General features: G+C 44.5%; 2 long non-coding RNA genes across 4 annotated transcripts; one reads left to right on the forward strand and one right to left on the reverse strand.

The window, feature by feature from the left end:
• The first annotated feature begins 634 nt into the window (after positions 1-634).
• LOC148654194 (uncharacterized) lies at positions 635-4103 on the forward strand. 2 transcript variants are annotated; one of them, XR_015941420.1, is made up of 2 exons: positions 635-896; positions 3599-4103. It is a non-coding gene; the product is annotated as an uncharacterized LOC148654194 (long non-coding RNA). The 2 variants fall into 2 exon arrangements; XR_015941421.1 differs by lacking the exon at positions 635-896 and adding an exon at positions 2848-3309.
• A 127-nt stretch (positions 4104-4230) lies between these two features.
• On the reverse strand, positions 4231-8769 carry LOC148654195 (uncharacterized). Of its 2 annotated transcripts, none has more exons than XR_015941424.1 (3): positions 8017-8769; positions 6501-6565; positions 4231-5380 (listed from the first exon to the last, which is right to left on the reverse strand). It is a non-coding gene; the product is annotated as an uncharacterized LOC148654195 (long non-coding RNA). The 2 variants fall into 2 exon arrangements; XR_015941425.1 differs by lacking the exon at positions 8017-8769 and adding an exon at positions 6862-7035.
• Between the last annotated feature and the right edge of the window lie 838 nt (positions 8770-9607).

The raw sequence follows: 9607 nt of genomic DNA on the forward strand, positions 1-9607 counted from the left end.
ACACCATTCCCTTAATAATTATGCTGCGCAAGTATAATAATGTTTTAAAATACAAACGATATTTTCATCTTCCTTTTCAATGGGATTAAAATGTAACAAATGTATTTCTTTCCGATTTCAAGTCTTTCCGATAGCGCTTTGAGACTCAGCTCCGTGGACTCGTGTATCTCTGTCGCCACCCAGTGGACATTTCTCGGAAGTGTCACCGCCCGCCGGAATTCGGAAAAGTCCCGGGACTGAAGCTGTGTGACTGGGCAAGAGCCTGTCTCCCGCCTCCTGCTGAAATCTCAGCGCCGATTGGACAAAAGCTGCTCACAGTCCGGATCCAGTGGATGGCCGATCCACTCCGGGTTCTCCTTAGCCGGCAGTCCGGATCCAGTGGAAGGCTGATCCACTCCGGGTTCTCCGTAGCCGGCAATCCGGATCCAGTGGAAGGCTGATCCACTCCGGGTTTTCCGTAGCCGGCAGTCCGGATCCAGTGGAAGGCTGATCCACTCCGGGTTTTCCGTAGCCGGCAGTCCGGATCCAGTGGAAGGCCGATCCACTCCGGGTTTTCCGTAGCCGGCAGTCCGGATCCAGTTTAAGGCCGATCCACTCCGGGTTCTCCGTAGCCGGAAGTCCGGATCCGGTGGAAGGCTGATCCACTCCGGGTTTTCCGTAGCCGGAAGTCCGGGTCCGGTGGAAAGGCTGATCCACTCCGGGTTTTCCGTAGCCGGAAGTCCGGGTCCGGTGGAAAGGCTGATCCACTCCGGGTTTTCCGTAGCCGGAAGTCCGGGTCCGGTGGAAAGGCTGATCCACTCCGGGTTTTCCGTAGCCGGAAGTCCGGATCCTTTACGATGCACACAAGACTACGTTACAGATCACCGGAGTACATTATACAGTCAAATAAAGATAAGGTACGCACAGCTTTCATGTTGTGATACTTAGACATGGTTTGGAGACGTTCCCTCGTGTGTATTTTGAATTATTCAAATGCGTGTCGCTTTAATTTGGAAGCGCATCATTTCAGTGCATGAGTTTACCTGTTATATTGGGCGACATTTCACACGGATAATCAAACAAGAACGAGTTTGCCCTGGAATCCAGTCCACTGCCCAACCTGAAAGTCAGAGCATGAGAACGGACGGATTGTATGGCGATTGTGGAGTTGCTCGACCACATCAAGTAGGCGAGAAATACAATCTGCTACTACGACATACGGTCTAATTATTCAATTTTCGATTATTTCTCATCTTTAGGCTATTTATACATCTAATAACGAGCAAGTATAATGATTAAGCCAATGATACATTATATTTTAGATTCGGTTCAGCAGTATTGAGCAGTAAAATAACATCAATTTGTCTACAGGAAATGTCAGAATTAGAAGCCTTCTTTACACCATTTTGCCGATCTGTTCAGAGTGTTTTAACAACAGAACAAAACAAAAACAAACGTAAGGTTTCTGGGCTGCTTTGAGAAAGACAATTATCATCTATATTACTTTTAAATCTATGCACACTGTGTATCTTTACCGGGTCGATTCAATGTACAATTTTGTACTGACGCCTTAACCTTATTATTCATACAAAATCTGTTTGACAATAGTCATGTTTGATTCCACTCACTTTCCCCAAAGAGGTGCTCCAAAATAGTTTGACAAGATATTGTGAGATTGCGAGAAGGATCTGAAGTATTTATTAGTACAAGTATAACTAAATTGTTTTCCTTGTAGTCTAATAAAGGTTGTAAATTCTTCCATAGTTTCTGATGGTATACTGTTAGTTTCTTAAAAGCATCAATACCTCTGTAGGAGTAGCTCTGGTTATGACGGATTGTTATCAGACTTATCACAAACATTATATCTATTCATAAAATCTGCTTGATTCTACATTTCATCATCCACACCAGTTAATTTGTTGACCCCGCTTATACTATTTTAAACCCAGTTTTCAAAGCACAGGTTTATTTTTTCTCTGTATTCTAGATGATGTATCTATGGGAGGTATGTTTATCTATAAGAGACCACGTGAGGAGAACTTCTTCATGGAAGCTGGCAAGTTTCAGGGGGGTTTCCAGCATCCAAATGACATTCAAGTAAAAAGTCTATACCCGCTAGTTCCTGAATGATTAAATTAGGGAAACATACACCACCTACTTTGCTTAATTTTGTAAATAATACTCTGTCGGTATCGGTATTAGATGCTCTAAACCCTGTAGCATTTAGGCCTCCTTCTGCCCGTGTTTGACAAATAACAACCATGAATAAAGTTTTTTTTTTATTTTACTAAGGTAGAGAACATCAAATCACAAAATCACCTTTTTGAAAACCTTAATACCAAGATATTTAATCACATCTTTTACATGTCTATTACGTACGGAGCAGACACTTTCCAACAGCCACCAGTTCACTTTTCTGATATGTAAAGAAAGACCAGATACAGAGGAAATGACTTGTAAACGCATTTAATTGCTTTGTCCACCTCTGTGTGCTTTCTCAGAGAGAGAGTTGTATCCTCAGCCAATTGGGAACACAATTTTTATCCTGTACTTGAATACCCTGAAACTATTTGTTATAGGGGTGTAAGCAGTGGGAAGAGGAGTGGGCTCGTGTCGAATTGCCTTACCCGTTCCCAATCTGCAGGAGGTCCCACGACGGCAGGTAGCTGCTCCAGTCGCTGGAGCTCAGTTTGCTGTCGAGGGAGGACTAGGGCTCTGGCTCGGGGGAATCACGGCTCCACAGCTCCTACCTGTTGCAGAGTGTTTCTGCCCTCCCGATGGCCTCTGTGTTTTAGAAGGATCTGTCTCTTTTCGCTTGCTTACACCACAGGTTTCATCGACGATAGTGTGCATCCTGAAGCAGTGAGTTATCGGTCTTATTTCTACTGAGAAACAGTTCAAGCACTCACAAAACAATAACCAGGAGACGGTGTATGAAAAAGAATTGTAAGACTTGCAGAGTAGATTTGAATAGACAGTGGACGTCACACTGCGTGCTTGAATATCAGAGATTCAATTCATTCTTTCCTGTAGGTTAACTTCCTGTTTGACATTGTTCCGCTGTCACTTCTTCACAAACTCATAACACGCCGCGTTCAATTTTGTGTTGAGTTACAGGAACCTCAGCATCAGATGAAATCCTCTTCAGCGCCCCAGGGAGACTGGGGGACTTGCCAGATTTTCAGCTTTATCACTGGGTCCTTCGGCTCAGGGCTGTTGAGCAAAGTGCTCCCCTCTGCTGGAGAGCCACAGGGGCACTACAGAGCGGCCTCGTGTTCCCTGCTCCTGCCCGTGCCTGTGGACGGCCAGTGTGACCGCGCGCGAGACAAAGTAGTGCATTCGTGGTGTAAATACAGAATGTTCACTAGCTGACTGAGGAAAGTTACAGAGACGGGAGTATACGTTCTGAAATAATGTGAACCACTGTTACTACACACAGACAGACTACTTAAAAATCATGTGGCTTTTTAAGGTCGTTTTGTCTGCCTAAAGTACGTTAGATTTGTCACAGCAAAGAGTTTGAATACTTACAGAATGCAGCAGCTAGAATTGTTACTTGGAGCAGAAAGAATGACCACATAACCCCCATACTTCTCTCTCTTCATTGGCTTCCTCTCAGGTACAGGGCGGACTTCAAACTCCTTCTACTTACTTACAAGGCTCTCAGAGGTCAGGCACCTGTCCTGCCTCGCAGGGATGCTGCAGAGGAGAAATACTGTCTGTCATGGGCTGGGCACCATGTGAGTTGAATGCTGCATCAGTGCCATGGATCCAAGAGGGGCATCATGGATACAGCTGTCGTTTAGGAGGATTCTGCTGGTCTGCAGAGACCTGCATGGGGTACTGACATACAGACGACGTGATGGATGGATGGATTAATACCCGCATTCATTTCTTTCTTTTTTTTTAATGATATAATGTTAGCATGCCCAAAGGGGTTGGGCAGCCAGTTGACCTTGGACCCCTAGAGGATTTTATTCTCCTTACTGAGGAGTCTTTGGTTCCTTTCCTCCATTGTCTTCAGTTCTGTATTCACAAAATGTATATTTACCTGCATTGTTAAGTGACTTGGGGCAACCTTGTTGTGAAAGGCGCTATATGAAAATAAATTGAATTGAATGGAATGACAGAGTCACGGCTTTTCCAGTTTCCTCTCCTATTATCTTCTTTATCTGCACTCTAAAACACAGTGAAACCTTGAACCTTTCAACTGGACCACTGCCGTTCTACATCACAGTGACTTTAACTAGGACGGAGACTTGAATGGGATGAAAAAGGAAAAGGCATTATTTGCAGGAAGAAATTAAACTGTTCCACCTGATCACTTGCTAAACAAAGTGATTCACTGGAGTGGAGGCGGTGAAAGCTTTGTGAATCAACTTACAAAAGGAAACATGTAAGAAACGTAGCTCCCATATTTAACCCTTGAAAAATCTATGAGTGTTATGTGGAGGTGAAAGTATTGTTCAATTATTCTAATAAAGCTCACTCAACTAAGACCCAGAAAAGTACCAGAGTATTCTCACCTAAGAGGAAATACTAACAAGTAGGATGTTAAAATGAAAAGCATTAAAAACTGAATGATCTTCAGTAGTGAAATGATTACTGAGCTCTGGGTCACGGACAGCAGGGGAGTGAATGAGTTGTTTATTTTGTTTCCTGTGAATTATGTAGAATTCACAACGTGTTCCATTTGTACAGGAAAACCATTGAGAGCAGATTCACTTCTTCTGCACCAGAATGAATGATTTCCATCTTCACTCTAGGGTACTGTACTTTACAGCACTGTATTGTATTCTGCATATATGTCTGTTATGTATACATTTTCTTTCTCACTTTGTCTCTCTGTCCATTTGTATCAGTTTGTTGGAGAGCACCATCACACCAGCATCACAACATTTATTCTACTGCCTTATTAAGCAAATGTCTCTCCTAAATTATTTTTATATATAAAACATTTTTTGACATGATATACACAAATGGCTAGTTATACTTTCTGATTATATTTCCATCTTAGAAATGAAGCATTTCTCTCCTGCAGTTTGAGGTTGTTAAATAGAAAACTGGATCACTCCAGGGCCGAATCTTCTCCCTCTCTTACACTCTCTTACATTCGTTCACGAATGATCACAAGAGCAAACACATAGACTGACTTCTCACAAAGTGCGTCGATGACACAGTCCCGGTCAGCTTACTTAAGGACCCAGAAAATCACCACGGGCCAGTCTGAACAGTTTCACGGAATAGTCTGTTGACTTCTCTTTGATGTTTCATGTTACAAGAGCAAAACAATACTCACTGATTTGAGGATAATTGCGCCATCCCTCCAGCCTACTGAAATGAACCGTCAGACTGCAGAAGCTGTCAGTGACTACAGGTCCTTGGGACTGGTCAGAGAAACCTGAGATGAGACAAACGTTGTGAGACCATTTATAAGCTTGTGACCTCAAATTAAACGGAAGTCAGACATTTTCAAAGGGGGCAACACTGCGGCACAGTGGTTAGCATCGCTGCCTCATAGCACCGGGGCCCTGGGTTTGATTCCAGGGGTGCTGTCTGTGTGGAGTCTGCATGTTTGTTCGCGCTGCAGGGGACACCTCACCCCCAAAGACACAAACTCAGACCACAGCCCATTTTTCCACAACACAATCAACCCGCCAGTATCAGTTTGTGTTCAGTGCTGGGGAGGTGCCTTGTCCTTGCAGAACACAAACAAGGTGATCAGGACTGACGGCAAGATTCAGGTATTCAAGTACCCAGTAAATCCAGGGCTCAAATGGGGGAACTGTTTCACGAGCTACACAACATCCTCACACACGATGACAGAGCCTTGGAAAGCCGTGTGGAGAGTGAGGTGCTCGTACCCAGCCGGAGTTAAAAGAGCACGCATTGAGCAGAGCAACTGAGCAAAAGCACACTATCGATCTATCCAACCCAGAAAAGCACACATCTCTGTGATACAGAGGCTAAGGCAACATGTGAGTAAAGGATTTTGAATCAGCAATTGTGCTGATGAGCCAGTCAGCAATTTTTCAGAAATAGCAAACATGTCGTCAGCCTCCAGGAGCTGCAGAAGATTGTGAGATATAAAGGAGTGAAACCAGGGCAGGAGAAACTGATTCCTCGTGTAGGAAGCTGAGGAAAAAGATGCACACCCTGCAGACTGAAAGGAAGACAGCACAAACTATCGGTAATGTCAGCCTAGAAGAAAGTGTAGTGCAGTGTGTTGCAACTAAGTTTTTGTTCAATATTTGTTTTGTCTGAAAGAGACTATTTTGATTAGATACATGCAATACTATTTCTTTCTCATTCTCTGTCTTTTTATGTCTTATTTGGATCACACCATAAAGTTCATAACCCAGCCAGTTGCTTTGGCTCTGAAAGCATCCCTCAGCAGGGACAGCCCTGATCCCCAAACACAGGGCTGCCCTTCCCACTGCCCGTCTGCTCTCTGCCCAGTGGAAGTAGCGTTTCTGCCCCGCAGCTGTGTGAGAGAAGATGACCTGAGAGCACTAACCCACCTCTGGAGAGGGAAGAGTCTCAGCTGGAAGGGAGGAGGAGCTGCCGGGCTGCCGCAGACAAGGCGCTGCTGAAATGATAGAGAAATCTTTTAGAATCAAACGTCACCTGGCTCAGTGTTTAAGCTGTAGTACATGATCACATTATATTATTAAAACATGCAGACTGCCATTTCCATTCTGTACAAACAAAGGGTTTTCCATTGTAGAAAACACCACTGCAAATCCAAAGCGGAGTGCACTGGGACTGCAGTCCAGAGAAACCCATCATGTTACAAGAACTGGAGGCCATTTCACACCAAAACTGTACAATAGGATTCTTTCTGCACACCCAGTACTGGGGGCTGTGTCAGAGGCTCCTCACTGTTCTGGGATGATTTTAGACGTCGAATCGGGCAGGAGGCAGGCGCTCTTCGGGAGCTCTCGTCCCGTGCTATAACTCGGACCACGCGATGGCACAATTGCTTCCTACATACAAACAGAAACTTCAAACAACAAAACCCAACAAGAAATCTGTTCACACTTGGACTCCTGCTGCAGCTGAGGAGCTGTCACGCACACACCTCCTGTGAGGGTAGTGTTGGCCGTAGGACGTGTTGTTCAGAGAGAGAAAAAATACACCATAGCAAGTCAGCACTCAAACAAACCAAAAGGCCAGTTTTATTGAAGTTGACGCAGCTGGCCACACAAACACTCACTGGGTCTCTTCACCAGATATCCACACAGACCACCCCAGGAAACCAGACCCATGAGAACAGGGGCAGAGCATGCAGACTCCACACAGACAGCACCCCAGGAAAGCAGACCCATGAGAACAGGGGCAGAGCATGCAGACTCCACACAGACAGCACCCCAGGAAACCAGACCCATGACAACGGGGCAGAGCATGCAGACTCCACACAGACAGTACCCCAGGAAACTGAACCCATAAAAACAGGGGAAGAGCATGCAGACTCCACACATACAGCACCCCAGGAACCCAGACCCATGACAACGGGGCAGAGCATGCAGACTCCACACAGACAGCACCCCAGGAACCAGACCCATGAGAACAGGGGCAGAGCATGCAGACTCCACACAGACAGCACCCCAGGAACCAGAACCATGAGAACAGGGGAAGAGCATGCAGACTCAACACAGACAGCACCCCAGGAACAGGACCCATGAGAACCGGGGCAGAGCATGCAGACTCCAGACAGACAGCACCCCAGGAACAGGACCCATGAGAACAGGGGCAGAGCATACTGACTCCACACAGACAGCACCCCAGGAAACTGAACCCATGAGAACAGGGGCAGAGCATGCAGACTCCATACAGACAGCACCCCAGGAAACCAGACCCATGAGAACAGGGGCAGAACATGCAGACTTCACACAGACAGCACCCCAGCAAACCAGACCCATGAGAACAGGGGCAGAGCATGCAGACTCCACACAGACAGCACCCCAGGAAACCAGACCCATGAGAACAGGGGCAGAGCATGCAGACTCCACACAGACAGCAGCCCAGGTAACACACCCCAGCAGGAGGAGGCGCCGACGGACTCGCTCATGGTGCAGTGAGCCCAGCGGTGTGAGGCTGGTGTCCAGCGCTGATTTGTCCCTGATAGTCCTGTCCCACAGCCTGCGAGTCACCGTTTCTTCCACAAAATACTCCAGCCAGCGCTTTTTAGATTAGATTAAAAAAGCCGCCTGTTGACCTGCTGGAGGTCAGACCCGCTCCGGCAACAACTACTGCAGCTCCGTTGTCCCGGCAACCACGTTTTATTTAACAAAGTAAAATAAACACAGGAGAAAAGTTTGCAAACAAGACAAGAGAGCTCAGAAACCCACAGACACGACGGCAGTGGGTTCTGTTTCTGTTTCGAGTTGATAAACCAGGCAGGACGAGCGCTGCAAACACACTAGAGTGCACATAACACAATCAGGGGTACACAAGACTCCTGCTTTTTACACAAACAGGTTCAACAGGTCAATCAAGAGCAGGTCGGCACAGCTGTCATGATGTCTCATTTACAAAGAGTCTGAAGATTTGCTCGTCTCTTCCCAGAGCAGCTTCACTCCGGAGAGCAAGAAACAGCTCCTGCCGAGTCCGTCTTGTAAGACAGACATAGAAATCCGCGACACGGTAAATACACTGACATTGTATAATTAATTCTGATGCTCAATCAAATCTGCGGAACACGTGTGGAGCGCAGTCCAGAGCACTATAAAGACTACATTTCCCACAAGCCCTGTGGCGACTTCCTTTTGACGTAATCGAGTCGCGTCTTTTTATTTTTAATGATTTTTTTTAAAGAATTTTTTATTAAACTTGTAAATAATTTACAAATACAAACACAATCAGAGGATCAAATTAGGTATAAGCAAACAAACACAAACAGAAAAGTAAACAATTAACCGCCAGAGGTAATAGGTAAGTTATATGATTAACTTGTATTTTTTACATATATCATATGTTTTCCGTGCTTTATTATTTCTCACATTTTTAATAGAATTTAAATAATGTTTCAGCTCCACCTCAAAAGAACTAAAAAGGGGAGTATTATTAGACCATTTGGATTTATGGATGTGAAATTTACCAAGAATGATTAATAAATTGACTATAAATAAATGCTCTTTTTCCAAATTTTCTACTAAACAGTACAATAAAATGTCAAAATCCTTCAATCTAAAAAACACCTTTAACTTCCTGCAAACAAAACTCTGTAAATCCGTCCAAAACAACTTCACAAACCTACACCTAACAAATAAATGCACCAAAGATTCCTTTTCCGCCCGACAAAAAACACACAGATCATCCTGCTCATGCTTAAATTTAAAAAGTACTAATTTCACTGGATAAAACTTATGAATGATTTTAAACGATATCTCTTTAACTTTATTGGTAATACAAAATCTATCAGGAATTGTCCAAACTAACGTCCAGTTTATATTTTCAAACATTGCATTCCAAAAAGACAAACAAGAAGGGATAAGATGGGGTTTACAAAGATTTCTAATATGAGTATTGTTACACTTCTTATCCTTTATTTCCACGCCATCCAAGAATAAATCAGTTGTAGGACCCAAAAGAACGTCAGTCCTATTAACACTTTGACTGGCTTTTA

Source organism: Lepisosteus platostomus, chromosome 9 (genome assembly GCF_059453375.1).
Source record: "Lepisosteus platostomus isolate fLepPlt1 chromosome 9, fLepPlt1.hap1, whole genome shotgun sequence".
In the NCBI taxonomy this organism is placed as follows: Eukaryota; Metazoa; Chordata; class Actinopteri; order Semionotiformes; family Lepisosteidae; genus Lepisosteus; species Lepisosteus platostomus.